The 20924-nt window shown below is 43.5% G+C and overlaps 2 protein-coding genes across 4 annotated transcripts in view; one reads left to right on the top strand and one right to left on the bottom strand.

Moving 5' to 3' along the window:
- CMSS1 (cms1 ribosomal small subunit homolog) overlaps positions 1–20924 on the bottom strand; it is a 247164-nt gene that overhangs the window by 66207 nt on the left and 160033 nt on the right. The window lies entirely within an intron of this gene.
- Positions 19485–20924, top strand: part of FILIP1L (filamin A interacting protein 1 like) — a 142655-nt gene continuing 141215 nt past the window's right edge. Inside the window, exon 1 of one of the 2 annotated variants that reach the window (XM_026843454.1) lies at positions 19485–19594. The gene's annotated coding sequence lies outside the window, so the exon portion shown is untranslated. The remainder of the gene's footprint in view (positions 19595–20924) is intronic. The other variant, XM_026843529.1, reaches the window with a different exon arrangement.

Below are 20924 nucleotides of genomic sequence, written 5' to 3'. Positions count from 1 at the left end.
TGCCTTTCTTCATCTGATGGGATGGCCTGAGACCTGCCATCAGTAGAGACAATCTTTCCAAAGCTTTCCTTATCAAATGCTAAATCTCTCTGGAGAACTTTTATGTGTAGTAACCCATGACTGTGGATTATGGCCAGCAAACGGTTTTGAAGCTTCACCAGTGTGACTGAGAGAAGAATCCAGCCCAAATGCAATAAATGCCATAAGCCAAAACTTAGTCACATGGAATTCAATGGCAAACTTCCTATTGATTTTGTCGAATCCAGAGTTTAGTTTCTAGTTACAGAATCCTATCCATTAAACAACACAAAAAGAATCTGACGTTAGACTTCCTCAATATATATACTAAGGTGATGCATTCTGCTACATTTTTACAAGCACTTAATGTTGAAAATGTCCTTCCAAAATTAAAATTTCACATCCTTTAATATGTCCTACAAAGTATTCCACCTCCCCACTCTCCTGGCAATTTATAAGCAGGTTTTATCATCATAAAACAATACACACATATAAAATTCATCATGTACAGCAGACTTCTCTCAAAAAGGCAAAATCACAAATTCTGTGGGCAGTTTACTAGTTTTTCCTCTGAACAGCTCAGTCATTCTTTACCCCCAAAAAGGTAAAGCTGCACTTTAGATCTACAAATATAACAAATATATGAATATTACTTCTTCACTTATAAGAGAAAATACCAATACCTAACAAGCGTTATTAAAAACCAGACAAAAAACCCAAACAAGAGCTGCTTTTGCATGGAAGAAAGGAGGAAAAAAATTCTAAAAAAAAGTTACAGCTGAAGGAAAAACACTTAAGTGCTTACACATCTGCTGGAATTATGAGCATCTTACTCACCAAACTATATAGTCTCCAGCTTATCTGACATGGCTCCATGAATGCGTCTCTCTGCCCCCAGTAAGAACAGTTAAAGATGTTTTAAAAGTCTCTGAGGACAGTTTAAAATGAATCAAAAATGTAGAAACATGAACCAAAAAAAGCCTCAAATAGTCTCTGATACACATGGAAAGATCTGAATTTAATCTCACAAGACTGATTTTTAAGCACAGACAGTAATTTATTAACTATGAAAACGTTTGACTGGCCTAGACATTACCAAGGACCTTTTCATTCCCAAATACTGTATTTTATCAAACGTTCTGCTTAAAACAAAACCACAGAAACACTCCTTGTGCTTTCCACCAAGTAGAAAGCAGCAGAAAAGCACCCTCGCACAAAACTGATGGTAAACATAATGTCACATGTGTAGGACAGGTTTTCAGATAACGCTGTCAGAGAAGCAGCAGCTCTGAAGCTTGTGTGCCAGAAGCACTGCACATGGGGGTAAACTGCAATCTGCATTCACCGAGGGATAACAAAACAGAATTACTCATTTCTTAGAAAGGCTTCTGGGTTGCCTTTTCCAGCCCAGAAAGCATTCATGCAGCACAGCCCAGTACTTGCTACTGCTGCCCCTCATTCTTTGGGTATAGAAGTAGCCACATCCACGCTCATATCATAACCTGCCAGCTAAGAGAAGCTAGCCAACAATAACCTTGTCCCAGCCACAAAAAAGAAAAGCAGCCTTACAGTCAGAGGAGATGGTAGAGAAAAGATGTCCACAGTGAAAGGTGGATGATATCAAAGACAGGAAAAAGTCCCTCTGACAGCAGCTGCTTCCTGCTCACTGTATGAGCTTCACTCCATGAGTTTCACTCCCCAGACTTTTTGAGTCAAGCGCTAAATAGAGCGGGACTGCATAAAGACGTGCATTGCAAGTCTTTTTTTTTAATGCCCAGAAAAAGAGTGGATTCTGAGAGATGCAAAAGGAACTTGTTGGGAAGAGCCGTGGTACAGTTTCAGGATGCAGACAGGAGAGCAGCATCTTTCCATAGCTCCCACCCCGCAAGCACTGTGGATACCTACAGCAGGTACCTGTAGATACGTGCAGCAGCCACTACTCCAGTCTACATCAGCCCACAGTGCAGGTGTGCCCAGCTGGTAAACCTTCATGTCCTTACCAAGTTACTGGCCTCAGCAAACTCCAAAAAGAACGACGAGAGATCAGGAAAGTGAGTTGTAACCGAACCTCCCCAAAAAGACTCTATTTTACTTCTATGTGACTTAGCTAAACTACAAGAAGCCCACAGCATATTTTCTTCTTCAGCCTAGACCCAAATAAAATCAACAATAGAAATCTCTACTGAAATCATCAGCCTCAATAAAACCGTATGCAACACGACTGCCTGTAACTTCTGGACACATCAAGCTATATTTTATCCTAAAGCCACCAGTGCTTGTGTCTCTAGGCTGGTTATTGCAAACACAGCTCAGAGTAGGCTAGAAGATGGTCAAATGATGCTGATGTGCCTTCTGCTAAACCCAGCTGGCTCTGCTAGTTCTTAATTTGTCAAAGGAGAACAGGGAAGGTGGAAGGTGTAAGACATGGGAGGGATTAAACCAGACACTCTCAAATTACCAGCTAAAAAAAGGACTGATAGGAGAGTGAGTAGGCCTTTCATAGTCTACTGAAAATGCCATGTCAGTTGGGAGGTGTATGTTTGTCATGTTTCTGTGACTATCTGTGAGATGTGCTTGGTCTGTACTCTGAGTGCGAACTCACAGGAATTAAAAGACAGACAAATCTGACAACTGTTTTTCCTCATCACTTCCACAATCCTACAGTCTTCAAACAAATGCAGAAACAGAAGATGTCTCTGACATCAGCTCAGCAAACACCAAACATTGCAGGGTTGGCGAGAGGAAAAAGCAAGTGGTCAAACCGAAAAAGCTAATAGAATGTAGCAACATCGAGTAAAACGCTACTCCCTGTGCAGTTTATTTTCAGGCTACAGCCAGACTTCAATGGTGGTGGTTGTGGTTTTTTTCAAGGGCTAAGTACTCTTCTTTAGAGGAATCTAACCTTGCTACTTTTCCATGCAGCACTCTACAAACCAAAGAGTTAGCTAGTTCTCCTGACTTTGACTAAAATAAAATGCATTTGATAATAAAGCTTATGAACTGTCAATTCTGCTTGCAGCCACCAACTGGGGACCATCTCGCTGTGTATGGAACTTTCTCGATCGAAAGAGTCAAAGCTCAAACACAAACAAAATAAACTCCTAAATTCCTGCATGCAGCTGTAATTGCCTCAAAGGGCCTTCTATGCCTCTGCAAAATATAAACAAAAAATAGATAATGCTAAAACTATAGTTTCAGAACTTATGAATAAAATTACAGATTTTGAATAGATATTTGCTTCCAAAAGAGTCAAATATTTAATTTAAGGTTTCCTTCTATGGCTCTTCCAGCAGAAAACAGAACATTTGATTTTGATTATTGGCCCTGAAAACTGGGATCTTTCAGAGTCAGTCAAGCCGTTGCTCTTCTGTGGAGAGACAACTAACACCAAAAGTACACTACAAATACACCAATCAACCACTACCGGGTTTGTAATTTTTCAGGTTTTAACACACTGAAGGCAGAAGACTTCAGGTAGAATATGAAGAACACAAAAGTTCAGTACTCATCCCAATCAGGTGTACTTCATGGTTTAATTTTGGTACTAGTCAATGTCCACAAAATCCCAGAACTGTCTCAAGTCAGCTGCTATTTGTGCAGGCAAATTGGGAAAAGATGACCACAACAGACTAAAACAGAAATCATACTAACTTTATGCAAAATTAGGCTAAAGCACACACATGCCATATTGTTCTTTGAAAAAGATATAGTGGCTAGATTTCTGTAAGAAGCAGATGCAGGTTTGAGGAGCAGTGGGTATCGTAGCTGCACTCAGACATTTCACAACCATTTGAAGCAGCAGAAGTTGTTGGGAGAAGCCATGGTTTTGCTAATCCCAAACCCAGATAGCCACCAGAGTTAAAGGAGAGATGACTAACATAATGGAGAGTTAACCCCTTAAATAAGCTATTGCAGGGCTCCCTCCTGAGGGATTTCCCAACTGCTATGAAAGCCATGTTCCAACTCCAGCTTCCATTGCTAGAATGAAAACAAATGCTACAAAGAGTGTGATGAGGTGAAGGTCTTCACACAGCCACTGAGTCAAATGATGGGGTCTCACATCCTGCTTTGGTTAGCAAATTTAATAGTTTTAGTATGGCCATAAAGACAGACTTCAAACTGACACTATTCCATAGGTCACAACTCACAGATTCCAGGCAATCCATCATCAAAACCCTTCAAAAGTAGCAGACACATTTAACATCAGCACCTGATGGGATATTATTAAACAGACTCACCCGCACTAAAGCATTCTCACATAAGAGGTTACACAAAGCCCTGAAAAAAATGTGTGTTACCCTACTTAAGTCACGTCATCTGATCTCAGCAAGCAAGCAGCCATGGGTGAATTCACATTGTATGGCATTAAAATCAAGGCTGCAGATTCAGTGCTTCACAAACAACACTCCTCTCTCTAAAGTAATGATGAAAGACCTCCTTCTTCCATAATCCCTCTGCCATAGAGTTCTCGGGGTGTCATCTTCTGCTACAGACATAAAACTTAAGTCCTGGCCATTCAGGCTCACTAAAAGATATGAACTTGAACATCTTCCCCTACCACCAGCTTGTCCAAATCTCAACTTGGATTGTTTCTGCCCCTCCAGATTTCCCATCTACTGATACCCAAGTGGCTGTATTTTCTTCACATAACTCTCTTTCATCTGTCTTTTTTTCTAGTTGAACTGCCAGAAGTTTTTCAAATGGAAGAAAAGTCAAGCTAGAAACTTATTTTGGGGCAAGAGAGCTGCTTCTGGTTTTAACTTTTAAGGGTGTGGTACAGGGGTCATCCAAACTAGCAAGATTTTAAAACTCAAAGGAAAGTAACGGTGATTAACAGATGCTTTTACAAGAGCAGCGCTGAGTAAAAACTAGCCACCAGGCAAATTCTAACAAGCTAAACTGGCAGGAAAGAGGTGGTTTCATCCAGCTGCAAAATAAGCACCATTTTAAAAAGATTTTTTTCAAAGACTCTGGAAATCATAGGCAGATTTTATTTGCATTTTCTGCAATGAATTATAATCATGTCCATCAAGACATGGAAGTTGTTTTTTAATGTTATTAATCCTCTTATCAAAGTATTTTAGATACTGATTACAGCATTATGAGGACCAGCCAAAATGTGAAAGCACGGGGGGAATGAAAAGGCTTAAAGGAAGCACAACAAAACGTCACCACTTAATTGTCAGTGCTCAGAAAAGTCAGTTTGGTCATATAATTCTCTTCACTGCGTTTGTATCAATACTATCAGCTCAAGCTCCAGCTGCTCACCTGGTAATGTACAAAACCTGAAAACATCTATGGTTAGCAGCCTCTCATATCTTTCAATTTGTTCATGATGTGTATGTGATTTCAAGTGGATCTTGTTAGGAGAATTAGAACAGACCCAACCTGACAGCCCAAGAGAAACGAGGCTACCACAGCTCTGTGCTCCCCAGGTACAATCAGTAGCAAGGCTGGAAACCTGTTCTCAGCAGGCACAAACACCCTCAGAGCACATGCGCACACTGCACACACAGAGAGATACATATGCTGCCACCACACAGGAAACAGACAGCCCCTCTCTGGCTGAACAGGAAGAGATCCGCTAAGGACGTACAGATTTTATAGGTATACATGTGTACTTATTGTGTGTGTGTGTGTGTATATGTGTATATATATATATATATATATACACACACACGTGTCCACACATGAACAGCACGGATCCCTCTAGCAGCTGGGCTTAGGCACTCAGCTTTCCAGTGAGTGCTCCTGGATCCCAGTCCTCCCAGTGGCTAGCACCTGGACACACGAGTCCCCAAGGACACTTGCCCCACTCCAGCTGCTGGCACAGACCATGGCACACACATCCAGAGCTGTCTGGAACTCCCCTGTTCCACACCATGTACATGGCTCCCAGACTGCTTCACCTGCTCACTGCCCTGATCTTTGCTGCTGCCATCAGCTGCACACTCATCCCCACTCCGGGTGCCGCATCAGGGATGCACGGGTCTCTGGTCCCACCCCAGCAGCTGTAACTTGCTTTCACTCACTTGGGTGTCCCCAGGTGCTGTCCCCAGGCACATGGCCCCACAGCCTGCAGCCCCAGCCAGCTGCTGGCACCCAGACCCTTGCTTGCTCCAGCGGCTGCACCCTGGTTGTTGTATTCCGACCCCCCACTTAACACACAGAATAGAGAGCCCCCCACCCAGGGGAGAGGCAGAAGGGAATATAAGGAGATAACACCCCAGCCTGTCCTGTCAGGCACAGGGCATGGCCAGACAAAAATACTGACCAGCAGAGTATTTAGATTGCTATTGGCCCTTTTTATACCCTTAGTCCTCTATTTTCCCACACTTGTTCCTCCCCAAAACACCTCAAAGCCTCCATTGGCCCACCTTGGGTTCTTCTTAAACACCCCATAATAAATCCTGTGCAATCTCAAAATGCCTTTCCCCTGCATCCCATCACATGTGCCATACACCTCAGCAGCAGCACCTCCTGAGCCCAGAAGGTGCTCTGGCACTGACTCATCTCCATGGGTTTCAGGTCTGGACCCCGGGGCTGGGGCTCTCCTGGGACAGCCCTGGGAAGGGCCCAGGGGGGGTGCCCCTTTGTCCCAGCCCTTAAGGTTCCTGCCTGCCGCTGTGCCCCTGTGCTCCCCTGGGCTTGTCGAGGTGGGCCTTTGGTGGACTGGTGGCCTCTGTGACAGCCTGGGAGGAGCCCAGAGCAGGGCACTGTCTGCCTTTGTCTGCACCCACATAACCCAGCAGACATCCCCCTGCAAGAGTGACACTGCAACTAAAATGCCCCTGCCTACAGGGCATTTTCTTTCCCTTTTCAATTTATTTATTTTTTATAATTGGTGAACATCTGCTCTTCCTATTGAGCATTTGGTATAATTTAGAGGAAAAATGAAAGGCATCTGTATTAGAAACACAGAGGCACTGAGGTGAAATGCTGGGGTTTCAACCCCAAGCCCCAAATTAAGGTTGACATATGGGTGATTCCCACAGCCCTTCATAAAGCAGGGGTGAGTTTGCCTTTAGGCTTCCCTCCAGGGTGCGGCCAGCCTTGCAGGGAGAGCCATTAGGTAAATGAGCCCCAGGTGTCCTGCATTAAGTAAACAAAGGTCAGGTGTCCCACTTAGGGATAAAAGCTGGGACCACTTGCAGGAAGGGGCAGTGTCTGTCTGTGAGGTGGATGTACTTTGCAGAGTTCCCTGTTGGAGAGGGACCTCCTGTCTCCCTGGAACTGGGCTCCAGTCAGGTCTGGCTTTTGTAAACATGGGCTGTGTAGAGGTTCAGTATGTGGCTTCCTTGGTCTTATGTGTTTGGCTTGTTGACTTGGTTGTCTCCTATCCTTTCTATGGGAAACTGCATTTCACTATTTATTCCACCTGTTGTTGGTCATGTGGTGTTGTTGGGGTCATTAGGATTGATGTTGGTTATGTATAATCTGACTTGTTTGTACCCCCAGAGCTCACCCATGTACTGACCCTTTCGTATCAAATACAGTTTGGTTATTGGTTCATCTTTATGCTGGCTGTGTCCTTTATGCTAGGCCTGATAATTAGCAAAACATGTAGTCAGACCAAACAGTGCTTACAGAAAGCATGGAAATATATTCCAGCCAAACACAAAGGTCAATTACCCAAATTTCAGTACCCCTCTTTTAGAAGGGGATGCATTAAGCATTTGTCTGTGACCTTTTTAAACTTTCAGTTTATTATCAGGCAAAGAGATCCATAAATCTCCCTTAACATTCACCGTGACATTGGGTGCCTTCTGGCCCAAGGTAGAGCTCAGGGACTAGCCTGGACACAGGGGATCCTTTCAGCCCAGCCAGCACAGCACCTTGGGAGCAGAGGAGGAGCAGGGCCAGTGCAGCACTTACCTCACTGGCCAAGAGGGGCACTCAGAGCCAGGCTGGCTGGCCCACTCTTGTCCAGAGCTGGTTTTGCTTTCTGACTGGACACTACACACAGCAGTGCAGCCCAGTGTGCTTTTGGGGAACTGTAAAGAATTTTGACCAATTCCTGCCAATTGTGGGGAAAAATTACTGCTGCTTATGTCATTTGTCTTTTGCCAAATATGAATCTAGGAGCTCAGCTAAGCTGACGTTAGCATTTCTTGAAAGTTAAAGAGCCAACACATCTTCTGTCTGATGTTTTCCTGGCTTCCACCACTGACTATAGATTCCTGTAAGAAGTTAGATGACAGTCCTAAATGCCACCTATTCCACTAGGATCAAGCAAGGTGTTTAAATACAGTTCAGAAGGCAAGATTTGGGAATACAGGGACACGGAGAGCAGCAGCATTACACTGTGTTAGCCCCACGGGTCCCAGGTGCTACAAGATACTCAGCTCACCCACATGAGGTTGGCTACCTTGCTGGCCTGCAGCTCAGAAGAAAGGCAGCCCCAAGTGTCTTAAGACAATCTGCAACTTTTCCACCTCGTTTCTTAACTTGGAAATTTATTTAAGCTCTTAACTGACAGAACATAATTGTACTGTTTTACACAGAGAGTCTGTTCATAGCATAACCCCTCAAAGAAGTTGAGTTCTTCATTTTCTATACCACTTAATATAATTATGTATCACTTAAAAGACATACAAGCCAAGAAAAGAAAACAGAGGCAATTAAGAACAACATTCAGATTACCTGAAAGCCTGTTTCATATTTTGTCAGGAAATGGCAGTGATGCATATCAATTTCAAAATAATAATTAAATGTAGAAAATCAGTTGAAGGAAGGCTGTTATGAAAGCCTTCTACAGCAGTAATAAACCCTAAATCCTAGAAGACTTAAAATTGCTTGAGACCACATGTTCTTACCAAGTACAAGACCTGTCTTATAAACTGCATGTAAATTAAGATCAAACAAGCAATAGTCTTTAGATTACATCTGCAATGAGAAATGGCTCATGCAAGAAAAGGACACCAACCCACCTGCCTCTGCTGTGACTGAGTTTGGGTTGATTCTTACTCTCAGTCAGGTTTCTATTAACTTGAGTGACAGTTGATCATATTGATGCTCAGGAAACCAATGTCTCAAGTTTAGAAATGTAACGGTTATATACATACCCAGGGAAAAACAGTCTCTTTGGGTCATCTCATACCTCAAAAGAAACCAACCCATGAGGGCATACCAATGTGAACAGGCATGACAGAAAACACTAACTCCCTCTTCTTTAAATAGTTTTGGTTGGCAAAGCGTGACAAGGTTATTGCAGACTTCTCTGCCCATATGACTACTGAGGGATGACTTCAGGTTAGCAAGGTTAAGGAAACAGCTGAAAGCAGCTGTTCCATTTTTAACTGATTTTAATTCAGAGGCCCCTAAACACTGTCTAACAAGGAGTAAGTTTTAACTACAGAGAGGGGTGGGGTTTATTTGCATCCTCCTCTCCCCTGATTAAATTTTAGAGACCCTGTGAAAAGGAGAGTCGATTGGTGCCATCCCCCAATCCAACCCCGGGTCTGTCACTGCTGTAACTGAAAGGGGCAACTGGAGTTTTTGTTATTCTCAAAACCAGCATTCTGTGGCAGCAGATTATGCTTCTGCATTTTTCTTACATCCACTGCTAATAAACTTGATAAACTGGTCTACAACCCTCTGCTGACTCAGCATCAGCCAAGTCTGTTTTGGTAACCATGGGCTTCTTTCCTTTTCACCATTTCCTCCAAAGCTGATCCATATTTTTAGTGTTCCCAGTGACTTTAATGACAGCCACCAGCAACTCTTAGGGTCACTACCTTAAAAAAAAAAAAACAACAAACCAACACCAAGAAACCACAAAAAGCAAGACAGAGATGTAAAAGCAAAGTAGGTCTGTTTTATTTGGTCTGGCTAAGCATAAAACAGCAATATAAAAATCCTACTTAAAAAAAGACTATAAAATCTGTGCTTCCTTCAATATTACATGCCACCTGAATCCTGCATGTAGGGGTAACACAGCCTTAAGACACTTCCAGACCTCACTACAACTTCCCCAGTGGCAAGCAGACTAATGTCAGCCAGTAAACGTGTATGATTCTCAACAAACCCAGTATAGGTGTCATTAAAGTAATGGGAATCCAGAGCAGGGGAGAGCTGGGGTTGAATGCTGATTTCAGTGTGTCTTGGGTTGCTCTGCACTCATTTCTAGATATTCCAACATGCTCCAAATTGTGAAATTTACTTGGGAAACATTTCAGACTTCCCTAATCTTACTTCTATCATAGCAAAAAGTAAAAGCTGAAGTACTGAAATATTTGATTCCAATCAGAGTGATGAAAATCTCTCTATAGGGACAGAAGAGGGGAAAAAAAAAAAAAAAGATATGGTTGATTTTGGCTATGGTTGCTGCTGCTGTTGTTTTGCTGCACTTTAAGTAAAGCTACATTTTTTAACAGTGACAGAGCTCAGTAACAACTTATCAGCTACAACTTGTATAGTTATTTTTTGTTAGATTGTCTATCACTTGAAGCCTTTAAATCAGTATTGAGCACCTCCTGCGAAGATCAGCTGTAGCTCAGAGAAATTTATTGAGCTGTATAAAAACCTGCTAGATTAGGCTCTATACTTTGTGTTTACATAAGATTGTAACCATGACATAATGTCTCTAAGCTTAAATATCCACTAAGCTATAAAACCACCAAAATACAACGGCCCTAGAAGCTACTAACTGTAATGGACACACACCAAGGTAGGCATGTAAAACAGACTGCTATATGACAAATGAGAAATAACTGAGTACAGTACCTCCAAATGGGTAGCTTCAGTGAGGTATGGAAAAGTGCTGCAAATACAGTGCTGTAAACAAAAATTCACATATTGTAGGAGGACAAACACAACTACAGGATGTATCTGTCTTACCAGTACCATGGCAATTCTAAGAAAGAACACACACACTGACCTGAAATAGTAGCAACTTTATCCAATTAAGAACACTGCTTGTAAGGGAACAAGAGCCAACTGACCATGTCCCATAAAAGCTGGGAATATTTTCTGTTTCCAGACAGTGTTTTAATGCCTTTACTATTAATAAAAAAAAAAAAAAAAGAACAAGAAAAAACAAAAACATGGGTTTGTCCCTGATTTTACAGTCCCTGAGTGCATGAAGTTAAACAAGCTAACACATGCACACTTTAGGGACTTCTCTCAATCCAAACCATCATGTTTTCACCCACCTTGGAACCTGCTGATAAATACAAACTCCCTGAACCAGAGCCTGATCCCACAGGCTGATCTAACCCTTACAAAAGCTTATCCCACTCCTTTCCTTCAACAAAGAGATGATCTGCTCACACATATCTGCTGACAAATTCAAAATGAAAATAGCTGAATCTGCCTGGTCAGGGATTAACTAAAATTCACCACTCTAATGCCATTAACTGCAGTGAGTTTGTAAGATGTGTTATGCACAATCGAATAGACCTCTAAGAATGGTTTTACAAGGTTGATTCAAGACTCCTTCCTAAAGAAAGTCTTGCATGATATGTTTTACAACTGCCTATCATTGTTCCTTATCGCTGATGGCCAATTTCAAAAGAGAGAGAAGTCCTGAAGATAGTAAACTCCTACCAATCTGGTGAGAAATTGATGCAAGGAAAGGAGATTATAATCAGATCCTGTGTGGGGAAAAAGTAAACATGTGAACTCTCTAAGTGTTACTTGGTGGTAGAGCACCAGCACTGCTTCTAACTGGACGTAGCAGACCCAGGGTAGTGCCTAGTGGAGGTTTCAGGGGGGAGCAGAATGTGAAGCTGAGGTTACTGCACAGCTGGAGGTGCCCAAGCAGAAAAGGACACATACGTAGTCATTAGTACATGTTCAGACCACCAACACTTTAGAATTCCTTGTGTAACCATAATATATTTTTCTATTAGAAAATGATGATATATGTATCTCCATGAGTTCTCCATACAGGACCAAAAACCCAAACCAAAAAACCCCATCCAGAATGATTATCTACCATCTCCTATAATAAATCCAACTGTAACTGAAGCAAGCTTACTCACATACTGCATTAGGCATTTAAATATTGTCTAGCAAGCAGAAGCCAGAGCTAACGAGATTTTTTTTTCCTTTTAAAAAGGCATACAAGTGTGAAACTTTAAAAAGCTGACACATGCATATACTCCTCATGTCTGTACCGTGACTAAGACAGACATAGTCTGATTTACTTCAGAATTTTGTGAAAAGAAGATTAACATAGAAACTGGTCTGCAGCCCAGTGACCTGCTGGAACCAACTCAATGCAACTGCTGTGCACATATTCCTTCCCAGTAATGCAAGCCTGTAAGCCACCAAATGGGAAGGAAAACATGGCAGAACAGCAGGGCTTTTTTTCATTTAATAATCAGTGATCACAGAATGGTTTGGGTTGGAAGGAACCTTAAAGACCATCCAGTTCCACTCCCTGCCATGGGCAGGGACACCTTCCACTAGACCAGGTTACCCACAGCCCCGTCCAACCTGGCCTTGAACCCTGCCAGGGAGGGGGCAGTCACAGCTGCTCTGGGCAGCCTGTGCCAGGGCCTCACCACCCTCATAGGGAAGAATTTCTTCCTTAGATCTAATCCAAATCTCCCCTCTTTCAGTTTAAAACCGTTATCCTCATCCTATCCCTACACCCCTGATCAAGAGTCCCTCCCCACTTTCCTGTAGCCCCTTTCAGTCCTGGGAGGCCACTCTAAGGTCTCCCCGGAGCCTTCTCTTCTCCAGCTGAACCCCCCAACTCTCTCAGCCTGTCCTCACAAGGGGGTGCTCCAGCCCCCCCAGCATCTCTGTGGTCTCCTCTGGCCCCACTCAAGCAGGTCCATGTCCTTCTGCTGTTGGTGCCCCCAGAGCTGGACCCAGCACTGCAGGGGGGTCTCACGAGAATGGAGCAGAGGGGGAGAATCCCCCCTCTCTTCCTGCTGCCCACACTGCTCTGGGTGCAGCCCAGCACACGGGTGGTTTCTGGGCTGTGAGCGCACATTGCTGGCTCATGGTCAGTTTTCCATCCACTGATACCCCCAGGCCCTTCTCGGGGCTGCTCTCCATCCACTCCTTGCCCAGCCTGTATCTGTGCTTGGGATTGCCCCAACCCATAGGCAGGACCTTGCACTTGGCCCTGTTGAACAACGTGAGGTTCACACGGTCCCCCCTCTCCAGCCTCTCCAGGTCCCTCTGGATGGCACATCCCTTCCCTCCAGCGTGTCCCTGCACCACACAGCTTGGTGTCGTCAGCAAACTGCTGAGGGTGCCTCGATCCCACTGTCCATGCCCCCAGCAGAGATGTTAAATAGCGCCAGTCCACCCACCCCTGAGGAACAGCACTCCTCACTGCTCAACACTGGGACATTGAGCTGTTGACCACAACCTTTTGAGTGTGACCATTCAGCCAATTCCTTCTCCACCGAGGTGTCCATCTATCAAATCCATGTCTCTCCAATTTAGAGACAAGGATGTCATTGGGGACAGTGTCAAATCTTTGCACCAGTCCAGGTAGATGAAGTCAGTTGCTCTTCCCTTCTCCACCAACACTGTAACCCCACTGCAGAAGGCCACCAAATGTGTCAGGCACGATTTGCCCTCAGTGAAGCCATGTTGGCTGTCACCAATCACATCCTTATTTTCCATGCGCCCTAGCATAGTTCCCAGGGGAACCAGCTCCATGATCTTACCAGGCACAGAGGTGAGGCTGACTGGGCTGTAGTTCCCCAGGTCTTTTTTTTCCTTTTTGAAAACGGGCATTATGTTACCCCTCTGCCAGTCAGCGGGACTGCAGTCAGTGGACTGCCATGACTTCACAAACATGATTGGGACTGTTATTCTCTACCCTAACTGACTTCTAAAAAAGCTGTCATTTAGATGTCTAGAATACCTTATTTCTCATGACTATTTGATCCAGTTCTCCAATCTGAAAGTCCTAACAACTGCTGCTGTTTGAAGCATCAAGAATGTTATTTGCACATATTTTATGAAAATGGCATTTGCTAGTAGAAGCAAAGCTTTTAAAGTTTGGAGGAAATGGCCTTGGGGTTTTCCCCTTCTGAGAGCTTAAAGTTTTATGAGTGAACTTAAAGGACTGCCAGACTTCCAAAGTGACAACACATTACGAAAAAATTTCCTACGCGTTTTGCAAATTTGAAGTCAGCCACATTTCACAACTGACATCAGGGTTTTTAATATCAGCTCTAATGAAATATAATTCTCCAATGACATAGCTGTGAAGTACAGCATTTTCATTTCACTAGCTGGCAAAGAGGTTTTGGCTTTACTGTTATTATTATTATTACTTATGTAGAGCCTAGAGCCAGAAGTGTTCTAGGCCCTGCACGGACATGTCTGAAGACAAGGCCTTTTCCTTATATCTGCTGTAAACTCCAAGACCGTAGGGTATTCAGCCTAACAGAACAGGTCAGATGCATTTCTGCATCGACTGCTACACCCAAGTTGTACACTGGGACACAAGAATGTGAATACAGTGTAAGGAATGGCCTGCCTTCACCTTCTCTACAGTTTCAACTTCACTAAATCTCTTTGGGTGGGATTGGATAGTTTCTCATTTGGGAGTTTCTCTGTTTTTTAAAAAGACCCTACAATCAATGAATAAATTCCATCCGTCAACAAAACCCTGAGGGGAGCAGGAGGCAAGCTGAGGATTAAAATGATAGTGTTGTTTTTAAACCTGGTTCTTATTGAGGTCACATTTCTTCTGCTAGATGAGTGGGATATTTATTTTAAAAGTACAGTTACACACACGCTCATGAGAGTTTAACCACACATCAATAAAAATCAGAAAGCTCTCATTTGCAAATGACTGAAGTAAGTACGTAACTGAGAAAAGCTCTTCCTTCCCTAAATCCTGACAAACCAAGAGGCAGGGATGAGAGAAAAAGCCAAAGTTGTCCTCCCCTGAGGCCTACACTCCCTTGACTGAGATGAAATCAGAGCACAGCAGACAGCAGTTGGAAGGGGAGCCTTGCCTATGCAGAAGCCACAGAGTAGTTGGTAGGAGCACCTGACACAGGCACTTCTTTCTGAATTTGTTGTGGGGGTGTGCAACAACAGCGTTGTACTCGCCCCTTCACCTACACATCCTGCTCAACACATGTGTTTGTTCAGGACTCCAGTGGTGTTACTTTGGGAAAGGAAGGTGCCTCAATTTGGCTGTTTTCAAGACACTTAAAGGCTTTGAGGACTGCACACTGTGCTCTCGGACTGAGACACAACCCCAGCGTGACCCAGTGATCAGGGATCCTGACACCCACAGAACTCCTCCACCCGCAGACCTAGGCAGGGCGGGCGAGGAGAGGGAGTCTGCACTGCACAGTGTGGGGCAGCTTCAGCGGTGGTGGTTGTCTCTTTTGGTGCTGCAGTTCACTTCCAAACAGATAGCTGTGCAGGATGAAGTAAGTGTTACTCTGCAGTTTCTCTAGACTGCTGACAAACATTAGACCTGTCTCCAATGTTGATGGAACGCAGAAGAGAAAATACAGTGCGTGACCTCCCAAAGCCAGGCAAAAACTTTAGTTGTTTCTGAAGGTACTCTGGGAAGAGGTAGAAGATAAATGGGGTCTGGCAGCCTTTTCCAGATACATGCAACCAAGTGTAGATTAGCAACAACATAGGTCTCCCCACCTCTGAGGGGCTGGCTGAAGCTGGCAGGAGACAGCACAGTGGGGAAAAACTGCCACGCATGTCTGCTCTCCACAGACCCAAGAGATCATGGGTAGGACTTGCTAACACACTTACTGGAGGCTTCTCCGCAGAAAGGAGAGAATCAAAACTATGTAAGGATGGTGGGGTTTGGCCCATCGTAAATGCTGCCACAATGGAGAACAGTGTCACAGACACTCAGACTTTTCACAGTGTCATGTAATGATGCTTTGTACTGAGACTTCAGTTCCTTGATTTAAGTAAGTGCATTCTCTACTAGTGGGAAATCGTCTGCATTGACCATACCCAACAAGCTACTGTCCCACTAACCATATTTTCCATAATCATTTTAAGGCATTGACATTTCTTAAGAGCCCTCTTGCCTCTATTAGAGGACAATGTAAGTCTAAAACCAACAAAATACTCTTCTCCAAAGACAAAATCCCTTTCATCAGGCACTGAAGTAATAAACGACCTAAGGGGAAAAACTAGTTAACTAGTTGCTAGAACTATCTAGAAACCCTGCCTGTGAACTCAAAATTCTCACATGGCCCTAGAGTCTTAATATGCAAAGTTATACTAAAATGGTATTAAAACTTTTACATCTCTACCCACACAAATGGAGCGGTCCCCGCCTACCTCTCCACAGCTTCCAGCCTCAAATATCCTGGCAAGGATATGATCAGACAAAATAGGTGACTTATGTTTTTATTGGTTCCTCCAGACTATGACGACATTTCCTAAAACGTTGAGCCAGGAAACTATTAATGCCTCTGAAAAAGTGGAAAGGGTCAGGCTATTTTAAAGGGCATGTGTTTGCTAAGAAGCCTTTGTTATAGTTATATGGGCCACTTAAGATTCAATTAATAATAACAAAAGTATTTAGCATTCACATATTATTTCTAGCTTCAAGATATATTATGAACATATTTGTAACACCTCTGTGTTAAGAAATTATTACCCCTCTTCACCTCTCATTTTTGAGAATTAAAATAAGAAGGTTAATCAGCTTGCTTAAGATTTTGTAAAGCAGTATATTCATTCCACGATCAGAATTGCCCGCAGATTTGTGTGTGCTCCCAATCTCAGGCTGTTATTGGAAGGAGAAATGGAAACAGTCTCAACTTATCAACATTTAAAAAAAGAAGAGCAGCAGGAGGATCATCCAGCTGTGCTGGACTGCATTTGGCAGCACAAGTCATGTCAGGCAGTTACAGGTGGGGTCAGAGATTCCTTGAAAAAGCTCTGTGTTTTATATACAAGCACTAAACCAAACCCAACTGGTACTCTGCCAGGAGCATAGCACACTGTGTGCAGGACAGAAAGAAGGATCCTATAGAGGCCCCACAAAATGTCCTAGCACACACTATGTGTATATACCTCTTGGTTTGGCTCCTTTGTCAGCAGGTGTGGGAATTATCAAAAGGGACACAAAGGACTGGCACAAAAGCCATGGAAGTAAGGGTGCTCCAAAGGCACCACCACTTCATTCATGGCCAGATTAACTTCACCCCCAAACCCAGGTCTGATTCTGACTGCGTGAAGGTCAGTTCCCTAACACAGGGGAGCAAAGCAGATTTAAACCCAATCCACCTACAGCATACATAGTCTGACGCATCTTACACAGAAGAGAGCGCTAAGGCGTCCTAAAAGAAGTACAAGTCACTCTTCTTACTGATGCAATAACCTCACCTGTCTGTCAAACAATCACAACCGGGTCACACCACAAACACTGCAGGTGAAAATCCCACTATTGCACAGTGCCATCTCCTGGGCAAGCAAGACTGGAACCCCCTGACACCTCCCTTCTCTCTCTCTGGCAGCACCCAACGTCTCAGCACCATCTCCAGTGCTGGCAGGCCAGGCGTTACCTCTGTTCTCAGAGAGCAGGCCACGAATTCACGGAAAGAAGAGCAGATTGTTTACAGCTCCCACCGTGAAACGTGAGATCCAGCAGCCTGTCCTTGAGAGAGGCAGTATCTGCACAGGCAAGCACCACACAAACCCACAGGATTAAGTTCACTCCAGGTTGCTGGCTAATCACAAATTAGCAATCAGGGCTTCCTTTCAACATCCAAACAGGAAATGGGAGTGGAGGAAGTGAAAGTTTAATAATTTCTCGCATGTTAACAAGTTATATGAGCCACTCCAATAAAAAAGTTTTGCTAAGTGAACCTAACCCTAGCACAGTGTCTGCACCAATGGCAAGCATTTATCCTCAAAACCAAGCTGCACACCTTGGAACAGAACGGATGGAAAAAAATTCAAGTATATGAAAACATCAAGCCACGAACTAAAGTTGAGGATCCTACCTTACTGTAATCACAAGTGTAGAGATTACAATCACCAAACCAGGGGTGGTAATCCTGGCATCTCCCTTGAAACATTCAGGGAAAAAAAAAAACAGGATTAGAAGATTAACTTTTTAGTTATCACAAACTGTTAAATCCATAATGGCCTCTGACAAAGGAGCAAGAAAATCAGATGTAATGTGTTAGCTCCATTTCCTCCCACAATCTTTTAGGGCTACTGTACTCATTGGCTCTGCATCTCCTGTAACATTTACCTGGCCACACAGGAGAGGGTCAGAAAAGCTGGGGACAAAAGTCCCTGTGGAACAGTGAGAACCCTAAAAGATCTGGGGAAGCAAAGGTCTCTCAGGCCTCCATGCCAAATGCAGCAAGGAACATCTTTCTCCATCTTCAGGCCGCCACATCACAGGCCCCAGTGAGAGTCAAAGGCCTGGCCCATTACATGCTCCTAACTTGGTGCTGTCTTCACTGCAGGAGGAAGAAAAAAGGCTTTGTGCAACTGTTGAGTAATTCTCAAGAATTCAAGACACATGAAAGGTCAGTCTCTTGGTTGCCTGGAGATATTAAGACAGATTAGGGACAAAAGTAAGATGACTGATATGGGTGGATGCAGACTGATGTTCTGAGGGAACAAAACTGCCCCAGGACTAGAAGGTAGAACTCATTTTCTATGGATGTGCCCAGCAAAAAAGAAAAATCTCTCAAAGTTGTAAGACTCAACAGTACAGAAGGAGATGATTTAAGTGGGCTGCATGGAGAACAGAACAAAGGCAAAGGAATTTGGAAAAAAAACCCCTGCTGTCAATATATCCACTGCACAATCTCATCTCCCAGGGATGCAAGCAAGAACAGACATATAACATAGATAGTTACCATGGCCCACAATAAACTGGCTGGAGTAAATAAGGAGCTAAAACTGCATGGGTGCACGCTCTGCATTACGGAATGTAAAGGTAGGCTTTTTCCCCTAGTTTCAGCAGTAGAGACATGGGCAATCCTGGTTCCACTGCAGCATTTACCATAAAGTGCTGTCTGCCATGAGCCACTAAACGTACTACTTACACTGTGCACGTCGCTGGACATGTGGACCTTACTGTGGATTCTCATATTACTCTGAGTAACAGAAAAAGGGGAGAAAGTTTTAGATGTGAACTTCAATCCTGGATTCTCCCGGGTCAGATTGTTTTCACAGTAGGCATTCCCCATTTCCAAGGTGACAGAAGGCAGATCAGATACTCAATCAGCCTGGGTTTTAGACCACCTGTTAGCAAAAATTCTTCAGAAGAAGAGTTTTGAAAGCTGAAAAACAATCACTGTGTAAGACTGTTGGGTTTGGTGGGGTTTTGTTTGTTTTTAAAGATTTAATTATAGGTAGTTTTCACTGGAAACACTGATACTCTTTCCAAAGGACTTGGATTGCGACCTTGCCCTCCAAGACTCACATTATCATCTGTGTTCAAGTGTTAACTTCTGTTGACTCACTGACTAACTCATTCACTTCCCTCTTAGGATGTTTGTATCCCGGGCAGCAATGCCACTTCCTACTACGTGAGAAAGACCATGACGATTTTTCAGTACTGCCAACTGCTCCGTTCCCAAAATGATGGCATCTGCCAGAACATTCAGGTTTCCGGCCTGTGATGCTCCAGCAGGTTAGTTGATCTTCACTTAATTTCTATAGTGCCAAATGTTTTTCTTTAAACCAGAGATATCCAGTTTTCCTTCCCTCTCCTCCCAACAAGCAAGGTGAGGGCTTCTAAACAAGGTTACCTTGGTAAGGAGTGCTGAAGAGCTTGTAGCTGTTTAGCAGCTATGACTGTGTCAACATCTACTGCCAAAAAACGGAGGAGGAAATGTGCTTGATAGTTCTTGGTAGGAGACAAATTATGACTGGTGTCCTCCTTGCCCTACATTCACACAACACCCCAGCTCACATGTTCCATTTGCTTAAGTGTCTAAAGGAAGATGTAGTTGTCACTAGTTTCTCTGGACCAGACACCAAGTAGCTGTTAAATAATATTAAGAATGATTTGACCATGAGATGCTTGGACTGGATCTCATCCAAAAACTCTTTCTATGTTGCATAAATTAGTGTTTTGCTGCAACTGCTGTCTCAAAGCAAAGCAAGAACTTTGACAAATATATGCATGAGATCATCCAGATGAGGAGACTGTATGTTTGCAGAGGTGTGGTAATACTTGACAAAATAGATTATCTTTTTCAGTCTGTCTTCCAAAATAAAGATTTTCTTGGATGATGAACTCAGGGGTTCCCAGAGTTTTGTCCATGGAGGGCAACATAACGGGTGGGACATTAGACTAGGGGCTGCATAATAAAAATCAATCTGCATAACAGTGCAGAACAGCCACAACTTGAAAATCCCTCTGAGGGTCATACTTAGCAGCTTTCCAGGTCAGCCTCTGGGAACCCCTGATTCAGACGCTGGATTCTTGTGAGGAATATAACTGATCCTTGTGGGTTTTCTTCCTCCTCAAAGACACATTTCTGAAGGCTTTCTTTTTTTGTGATGGCTACTGGGCTCTGTGTTACACAAGCAGACGACTGACAAGGCAAGAGCAGACATGCTAACCTTCCAATTTATAATGTACTTGTAAATGCCTGTAAGCTCAAAACAAGCAAAGGCTTTTACTGAGAAGGCCTCCAGCTCTAGAAGCAGTTTGCATTATATTTGGGTGGTGGTGGTGGAGAAGGGGCTCTTACTGCTTAAATCTTCAGTAGACTCTTAAAGCTTATTTTCATAGTCTGAAGGCTTGGGAAGGAAATTATAATTCTTAGTATTCTCTGTAATACCACTGTCATTGTGGTCTTGTTGAGTTCTCTGCATGATGTGGTTTCTCTGTGCCACAAACATACACAAAGAGGAAATATTTCTGCCTTGCACATACCTCTGCAAGCAAGAGATAGCCTAGGGAGGGAAGAGTAACAGCTGTGGACATACACTGCCCTAGAGGATATCAGCCT

The sequence above is a fragment of the Athene cunicularia genome, assembly GCF_003259725.1.
Source record: "Athene cunicularia isolate RWA chromosome 1 unlocalized genomic scaffold, athCun1 chr1_part1, whole genome shotgun sequence".
NCBI classification, from domain to species: domain Eukaryota; kingdom Metazoa; phylum Chordata; class Aves; order Strigiformes; family Strigidae; genus Athene; species Athene cunicularia.
Note: the sequence above shows the minus strand (reverse complement) of the source record. Positions and strands in the feature narration are given on the sequence as shown.